This window comes from Phodopus roborovskii, unplaced genomic scaffold (genome assembly GCF_943737965.1).
Source record: "Phodopus roborovskii unplaced genomic scaffold, PHOROB, whole genome shotgun sequence".
NCBI classification, from domain to species: Eukaryota; Metazoa; Chordata; class Mammalia; order Rodentia; family Cricetidae; genus Phodopus; species Phodopus roborovskii.
In genome coordinates, this window is record NW_026126418.1 from 67,507,188 (window position 1) to 67,515,680 (window position 8,493).

Genomic DNA, 8,493 nt, shown 5'->3' on the forward strand with positions numbered 1-8,493 from the left:
TTTCCCTCTGCGGTTAAGGCTGAATATGGCAGTAATCCATGAGCATAAACATGCATGTTTAGAAGACATTTCTACAGGAAAATCATTGTTGTTTAACAAAACAAGAGCACTAATCACATCCCTAGGTTTTGACCTTGACAGCCACAAGTTTTTGCCCTTGCTTACAGAACTAAACAAGAGTTCCCTCCTGTGCAGCCTGTCTTAATTTCACTTGGAAAGCGATTGGTTGTGCCCACTGAAAGGATAAAAAGTGACAAGGTGGGTACCTCTGGTGGGCCCTGCCAAGGTATGTCCCTAAAAGAACAGGCCATATGCATCAGAGTTGGTTCAAGAGGTTTATTAGGGGAAGAAGAATGAATCAGCAAACGGCCATCTTGGTCTCAGAGTGGGACATGAGAGAGACAGGCAGACAGACAGACAGACAGACAGACAGGAGAACAAGAGGGACAAGAGCAAGAGGAACAAGAGTAAGAAAGAGGACAGTGACAGATTGGCACTTTTAAAATTGCTATTATTATTCTTTATTAAATTTAGTTTATATTCCACCACAGTCTCCTCTCCCTCCTCTCCTCCTACTCCCCCATAACTCCCTGTGCCTCCCAAATCTACTCTGTGTTTCTGTTTAGAGAGGGACAGGCCTTCCATGGGTGTCAACAGAGCATGGCACATCAAATTGAGGTAGGACTAAGCTCCTTTCCTCATATTGTTGTGCCCAGGACATGGGACCCCCCCCCCCAAACATGACCACCACAGAGCCAAGTACCAGTGCAAACATACAAGGGTTTATTAAGCCCAATCACACTCTGGCACAGGGGTGAGAAGCAGGGGAATGAGCATATAAAGGGAAAAACAGACAGTTAGGGGAGTGCAAGCTGTGGCATTTTCTGATTGGTTCAGGGGGCATCTTCCTGGGTCTATTGGTCCTGAGGTTAAGTAAGCATTTGGCAATTTCTGCTACAATGTCTGGTGACCTATTGGGATATCTGGTGACCATGATAAGATGTGTTTCCTCAGTGTTAGGCTGATTTGGCAGGGTTTGGGGGGCCCTGGGACAACTTTCAGCTGTTTGTGGTTTCCCCAGGAACTGGGTTCAGGGTCTGGTCAGTAGCTTCTCAAGATGGTGTTCAAATGGCATTAGTCTTGCTTGCTGGTGTCTGGTCTCTCAGTATTAAGGCTTGGTAGGGCAACTCAGTATGAGGAATATGTTCTCCAAAACCTGCCAAAGCATCAGGCACAGGCCCCATTCCCACTCAAAGAAGTCCCACAAGTAGACGAAGCTATACAACTATCATACATAAATAGAGGGCCTAGGATAGTCCCATGTGGGCTCCTTAGCTGGTAGTCTAGTGTCTATGAGCTCCTATGAACCCAGGCTAGTTGTCTTTGTGGGTTCCCTTGTGATGACCTTGACACCTGTGGCTCATGCAATCCTCCTTCCCTCTCTTCAACAGGGTTCCCGGAGCTTGGCCTAGTTCTTGACTGTGCTTCCATCAGTTACTGGATGAAGGCTCTTTAATGACTATTGGGAAGTCACCAATCTGATACAGGAGATGGCCAGTTGGGCACTTTCAAGGGGTGTGTGTGTTGCATTGCCAACAGTAGACAGTCATCTCTTGGCAGGTGATGGCATAACAGGCTGGCCAGTGAGGCAGAAGCTAATACCCATCACAGTGTTGCCACTAAAGCACTACCAGGGAAATGTTGCCTGACTTATTGGTCATGAAGCACAAGTTGTACATAACCAAGTAGGACAGAAGGTGATAATTCTCCTGTATCAGCATGGCCAGCACCCTGTAATAATAAAAGAGCCAATCATCTCGGGGAATTTTCTGCTCAGTTCCAGACTGATTTCTCCGTGTCTGCAGCCACAGTGTTCAGGGTCTTCACCAACAGGGTCTTGTTACCTACTGCTAACATGAGGTCATCACCATGGGCAAGAGCCCTTATTGTCTGTGGGGCCTCTGAGATCCTCTGTCAACAGACTATTAGGTAGTTTCACTGAGATTCTTAGCCAACATTTTCTTTTTGGCTCCTAGGATTGTGTTTCCTCCAGCAATTCAAGGTAGCTATAGTATTTAAACATTTATGTGTGGGTGGGTAGTATATACATGTATGTTCAGGTGTGCGTGTGTGCGTGCGTGCGTGCGTGTGTGTGTGTGCGTGTGTGTGTGTGTGTGTGTGTGTGTGTGTGTGTATGTGTGGTACATGCATTTCATTGTACATGCAATGTGCAGGACGGAGCTTGTCATGCTGTCTTCCTTTGACTCATTCCATCTCTTACTTTGAGTCAGCATCTCTCATTGAACCTGGAACATGGAGTTTTGGCTAGACTAGCTACCAACAAACCCACAGGACCTCTATGTCTCTATCCCCCATCCCCAGAGCACTGGGGTATGGATGTGTGTTTTAAGGGGGTGCTGACTATTTGAATTCAGGTCTTCATTCATGCCTAGGAAGCACATTACCACTGAATAGAGTACTCACCCCCCACATTTCAGCTCTTATAGCTGTTTTAACCATTCTCTCAGACACTTTCTCAAATCTTCCCTCCATTCATTGAGTGTCATTATATAATGGAGTCCTTCTACAGACAATGCTCAAGATCTGAAGATCTACTGCCATCCACTACAAACAAGTTCCAGTTGATCTTGGAAGGCTAAGAGGAAATAAAAAAGAAACCTCAGGTCGAATGTGGCACAGGATGGTATTGCAGCATGGCTGCAAGCACTACAGTATTTAGCTTTCTATTGTCAGGTTCAAAATTCTGGACAAATGGCTAACAGTGGGCTTATTAGCATACCAACGCACAGGCTGGCCTCCAGGATCTCTCAGCATCACAACTACCCTTTACAGAGGGAGTGCTGGCATCCTGTCTCCTCTCTCCTTTTCTCACTCTGTCTCCTACCCTAAACTCCTGCTCACATGCTTCCTCCCCCTGCACTGTTTTTGCTCTATTGTGTTTTTGGCTCCCTCCCTCAGCCCTCCTCTCTTGCTCATCCCTGCTCCCTCTCCTCTCATGGCCCACTTTACTCTCCTGGCCATGTTTAGTCTACTGCTTTCTCTCTCTGCTCTGGACTCTTCTAGATGCTTCTGGCAGTGCCTCCCTCTTGTTTGGGATAGAGATGGTTTGCTCAGCCCAGGGTCCTTTCATTGGTCTTCCCAGTGTCATGTTTTATGTAAAATGTTTTTTCTATTCATAAACGACATAGGATTCAAAATGAAAGGAAATGTGACCTCTGTTAAGTATGACACTTCATTCAATTAACAGGAGGCTCTTAGCTCTATCCATTTTCTTGAAAGCAACATAATTTTGTTCTTTTTTTTTTTTTTTTAACTTTATCCAGGCACTTGTTCACAGACACCTGGCTAGTTCCAAAACTCAGCTCTGAATACTGCTGCAGTAAACACAGATGTGCCAGTGTCTCTGTGTGTTTAACTGAGACTCCTTCAGGTGTGTACACCAGAAGTGGTGCGTGTGAGTCAAGTGGTGCTTTTTTATTATTATAAGTTCCTGAGGAATGTCTGTAAGTTTTCTCAGTGATTGGAATAATTCACATTCTTAGCAACAGCATCTGAGGGTTCCCTTTCTCACATCCTCACCAGCATCTGTTGTCACTTGTTTTCTTAATGATTGACATTGTGGCTAGGCTAAGGGATCTCAGTGAGCATTTTCTTGATTGTGAGCAATGATGGGCACTATCATAAGTTATTATCCATTTATACTTCAGCTTTGAGGACCCTGTTTCAGTCTCCCAGTTATTGATTGGACAGTTTGGATATTTGTATTATTATCCTTTCAAGGTCGGTGAAGAATTGTGGTGGGATTTTAATGGGGATTGCATTGAATCTGTAGATTGCTTTTGGCAAGATTGGCATTTTTACTATGTTTATCCTACCTATCCAAGAGCATGGGAGATCTTTCCATTTTCTGGTGTCTTCTTTAATTTTTTTCTTTAGAGCCACAAAATTCTTATTATATAGGTCTTTTACTTGTTTGGTAAGCGTTACACCAAGATACTTTATGTTGCTTGTGGCTATTGTAAAGGGTGATGTTTCTCTGATTTCTTTCTCTGTCTCTTTGTCATCTGAAAAAAGTAGGGCTACTGATTTTTTTGAGTTCATCTTGTATCCTGCTAGTTTGCTGAAGGTGTTTATCAGCTGTAGAAGTTCCCTGGTAGAGTTTATTGGGTCTCTTATGTAAGCTATCATATCATCTGCAAATAGAGACAATTTGATTTCTTCCTTTCCAATTTGAATCCCCTTGATCTCCTTTTGTTCTTACAGCTTTAGCTAGAACTTCCAGTACGATATTGAAGAGATATGGAGAGAAAGGGCAGCCTTGTCTTGTTCCTGATTTTAGAGGAATTGGCTTATTTCTTTGCATTCAGTTTGATGTTGGCAGTTAGTTTGCTGTATATTGCTCTTATTATGTTTAGGTATGTTCCTGTTATCTCTGACCTCTCTAAGACTTTTATCATGAAAGGATGTTGAATTTTGTCGAAGGCCTTTTCCGCATCTAGGGAGATAATCATATGGTTTTTCTTTTTCTGTTTGTTTATATGGTGGATCACGTTGATAGATTTTCGTATGTTAAACCATCCCTGTATTCCAGGTATGAAGCCTACTTGGTCATGGTGGATGATTTCTCTGATGTATTCTTGAATTCGGTTTGCCAGTGTTTTATTGAGTATTTTTGCATCAATGTTCATCAGGGATATTGGTCTGTAGTTTTCTTTCTTAGTTGTGTCTTTGTGAGGCTTGGGTACCAAGGTTATTGTGGCCTCATAAAAAGAGTTTGGCAATGAACCTTCTGTTTCTATCTTGTGGAACAGTTTGAGGAGTAGTGGTATTAGCTCTTCCTTGAATGTCTGGTAGAATTCTGCATTGACTCCATCTGGCCCTGGACTTTTTTTGGTTGGAAGGCTTTCAATGACTGCTTCTATTTCATTGCGGGTTATAGTTCTATTTAAGTTGTTTGTCTGTTCTTGATTTAACTTTGGTAAGTGATTGTTATCCAGAAATTTGTCCATTTCTTTTGAATTTTCAATTTTTGTGGAATACAGGTTTTCAAAGTATGACCTGAAAATTGTCTGGATTTCCTCTGTGTCCGTTGTTATGTTCCCCTTTTTGTTTCTGATTTTGTTAATTTGCATGTTCTCTCTCTGCTTTTTTGTTAATTTGGATAAAAGTTTGTCTATCTTGTTTATTTTCTCAAAAAAAACAACTCTTCGTTGCATTGATTTTCTTGTATTGTTTTCCTGGTTTCTATTTTGTTGATTTCAGCCCTCAAGTTGATTATTTTCTGGCATCTACTCCTATGGGGTGAGTTCGCTTCTCTCTGTTCTGAGGCTTTCAGTTGTGCTGTTAACTCTCTTATGTGACTATCCTCTGTTTTCTTCATATGGGCACTTAGTGCAATGAACTTCCCAATGTAGCACACAGCTTGGGAGACTGAGTCACAGCATGGCTTGTCTGTGGGACAGGGTCTAGGTGAGTTGGATCTAATGGCCACTGGGTATATAGCTGTTTTATTAGGCTCCATGTATGTTGACTAAGCTGTGGGGCTTCAGGTCATAGGGCCTCTTATTCTGGTGCAATCAGAGCTGTGTGTCTGTCCCCAGAGTGTGAGAGCAAACCATGGTTGTGGCTGGGGTTGGACTCAATAGCTGCTCAGGAACACAGGGAAATGACAGGCCCTAAAAGCTGGGTCAACATGTCGTGTTTACATAATTCTACTCCATTGGCTCTGCTACACACACTTCAAGAACAGAACTTCTCTGGAAGCAGAAACTTGTGGCTAATGTAGCGTGATTTACATCCATGCAACCAGATCAATACAGGGTTTTTGGGAAGTGTAAAAAGCAGTAAAAAAGAATGAATTGTGACTATCATGGGATACTCAAGGCTTTTTCTGTGGGAGTCTATAACAACATCTAGTGTGACAGTCTGTGCACAGGGCACCAAGATCCCTGCAGGAGCTGGAGGGTGACCATGCAAGCTACACACCCCTTCTCAGGTCCCAGGTCCCTTTGTCCCCTTCCAGGTGCCAATCACAGCTGAGAACCCAGACAGGCAACCTGACTTTGAAGTCCAAGGGGAATCCTGCAGGCCAGGCAGGGCAGTGCCAGAGACCACACCTGGACAGCAGTTTATATGACCATAGACATGCAGAGCAATGAAAATTTGAAGGGAAGAAGGTAGCATCCCCAGGGGCTCCCCCCCCCAGAGAGAGCATCCTCCTCACATGGAGAAAACTGGGATCTTGAGGGAGGGGGAGGAGGAACATGAAAACTGCAGTGGAAGCTGGATAAAGCCACCGAAAGGGAGATGCTCCAGCCCTTTCAATCTTCTCCGACTCTTGTTCTCTTTCCATCAACTACTGAATATTTTTTTAAAAATTATTTGTTCTGCTTGTCAAGACATTGAGGTGTGTCTCCACCATGGCAACAACAACCTCTCCTAATCTCCATCTTACAGTAAAGGTGAAAGTGCCACACGTGGTCCTCAAATCATCACTCTTTGCTCTACCCCCTTTCTAACCTGGTCTCTGGCCCTCTTCCTCTCCCTGCCCTGCTATCTGCTCCATCTCCCCTGCCCTCCAGTCTGTTCTTGGCACAGCGAGGCTCCCCTGTTCCTTTCAGACCTCTCGGAATGTTCCTACCATCTGGGGTCCTCTTCCACGTCGCTCGCTCACAGCTCATTCCCTTCACTACCTTCAGTTATGGGTGCAGATGATTCAGACAATTTAATCTATAGTCTTTTGTCTCCACGGTTGCTGTCCACTTGTTCCAGCTGGGGCTTCCTCATGGCACAGGCCACACTTGTAATAATATATAACTAAGTAATCAGGAGACAGCACACAGTAGACTGAGCAGATATAGTTAATACAGTGAACACTTTACACAAGTGTAAGGAGAGCTAGAGACGCTGAGGGTTCCAGGAAATCAATGGGGAACCTTGGCCAAGTCACTTGACAGTTCTGATTTTGTTTTTAGACTTATTAGATCCTTCCAGAGACTGTCACATCATCCCCATACAGGGTCTCATTCCTTTTCATTCTCCCATTAACCCTGAGTCTATATTTGGAAATTTCTGCATTGCATTACGTGTACACAGGAGAGTGGACATCCTCACTTGTCCCACATGCTTCAGAGAGTGCTGTACGGCACAGTAGAATGACGTAGGCTGCAGATCTTTCATAGAAATTCTTCATCAACTTAAGGGAGAGAGAGAGACTCTTTTTTTTCTGACAGGTTTTACCCAGAATCTTGTCAAGAGTTCCCAGCACTGATTGACATGATTCAAAAGTTTTCTACTTCAGTTGTTAAATTGGTTGCTTAAAAAACCCACAGAAGCTAATGTAGCTGAGGCTAGCCTAAAACAGTATAAAATCAAAGCTGGCTTTGAACTCCTGATTCTCCCATCTCTGCCTCCCAAATGTTGGGATGTTCACTACCACACTAGGCTTCTTTTATCCAAGTAGGAACTGCCTTAATTAGCTATAGTAATTCACAGCACATTTGGGATTCACCAGTGTCTTACTAGAAACACAGGAAAGAGGGACACAGGCACCAAAAGTGGGATCTATGATCTCTGTGATAGGCACTGTCTTCAAAAAATTATAAGAGGACCAAGAGGGTTGGCCACTCAACAACAGTCCATCTCTTGTACTGACACACTTATGCTTCAAACCGAGTTTATTCTATAGCTGACCATTCAGAGTTATGGACACACAGCTTCTCAATTAATATACGAGGAGCTAGAAAGATAGCTCACTGGCTAAAAGCACATATAGTGGTTGGTGAGGGCTTGGGCTCTATTTCCAGTACATATAGGGCAGCTCAAAACTGTCTATAACTACAGTTTCAGGGGGGACCTGATACTTTTTTCTGACCTCCTCCTCCTCTACCTGACAATCATGTAGGCCACATGTAAATGTATGAAAAAGACTTATACACATAAAACAAATGAATGTAAATGGTCTAAAATAATCCCATTTAGGGAAAAAATCTCTAGTACACTCAATGCAGGTCATCTTCCAGGTGTCATTGATATTCACATCAGACTGCTCCCCATGAGTTTTAGATGCATCTTGTTCTAGCTAATTTGATGGCAACTCAACACAGGCTGGAGTCATTTGGGAATAGAGATCCTCAACCAGGAAAGCCACACAAGGTTGGCTTGTAGAAAAGCCTGTGGTGTATTTTCTTAATTGGCAGTTGATGTGGGAGTGCACAAGGACCGCTGGGCTAGTGGTCTTTGGTGCTGTAAGAAATCAGGCTGAGCAATCCAGAAGGAACATGCCAGTAAGCAGCACTCCTACATGGCCCCAGCATCAGTTTCTACCTCCAGGTTTCTTCCCTGACTTCTCTGCATGATGGATTATGAACTGTAAACTGAAACAAACCACTTCCTTGACAGGTTGCTTTAGGATGTGGTATTTTCTCAGATCAGTAGAAACCTAAGACACACCTCAGCCCCAGACAGTTCCCC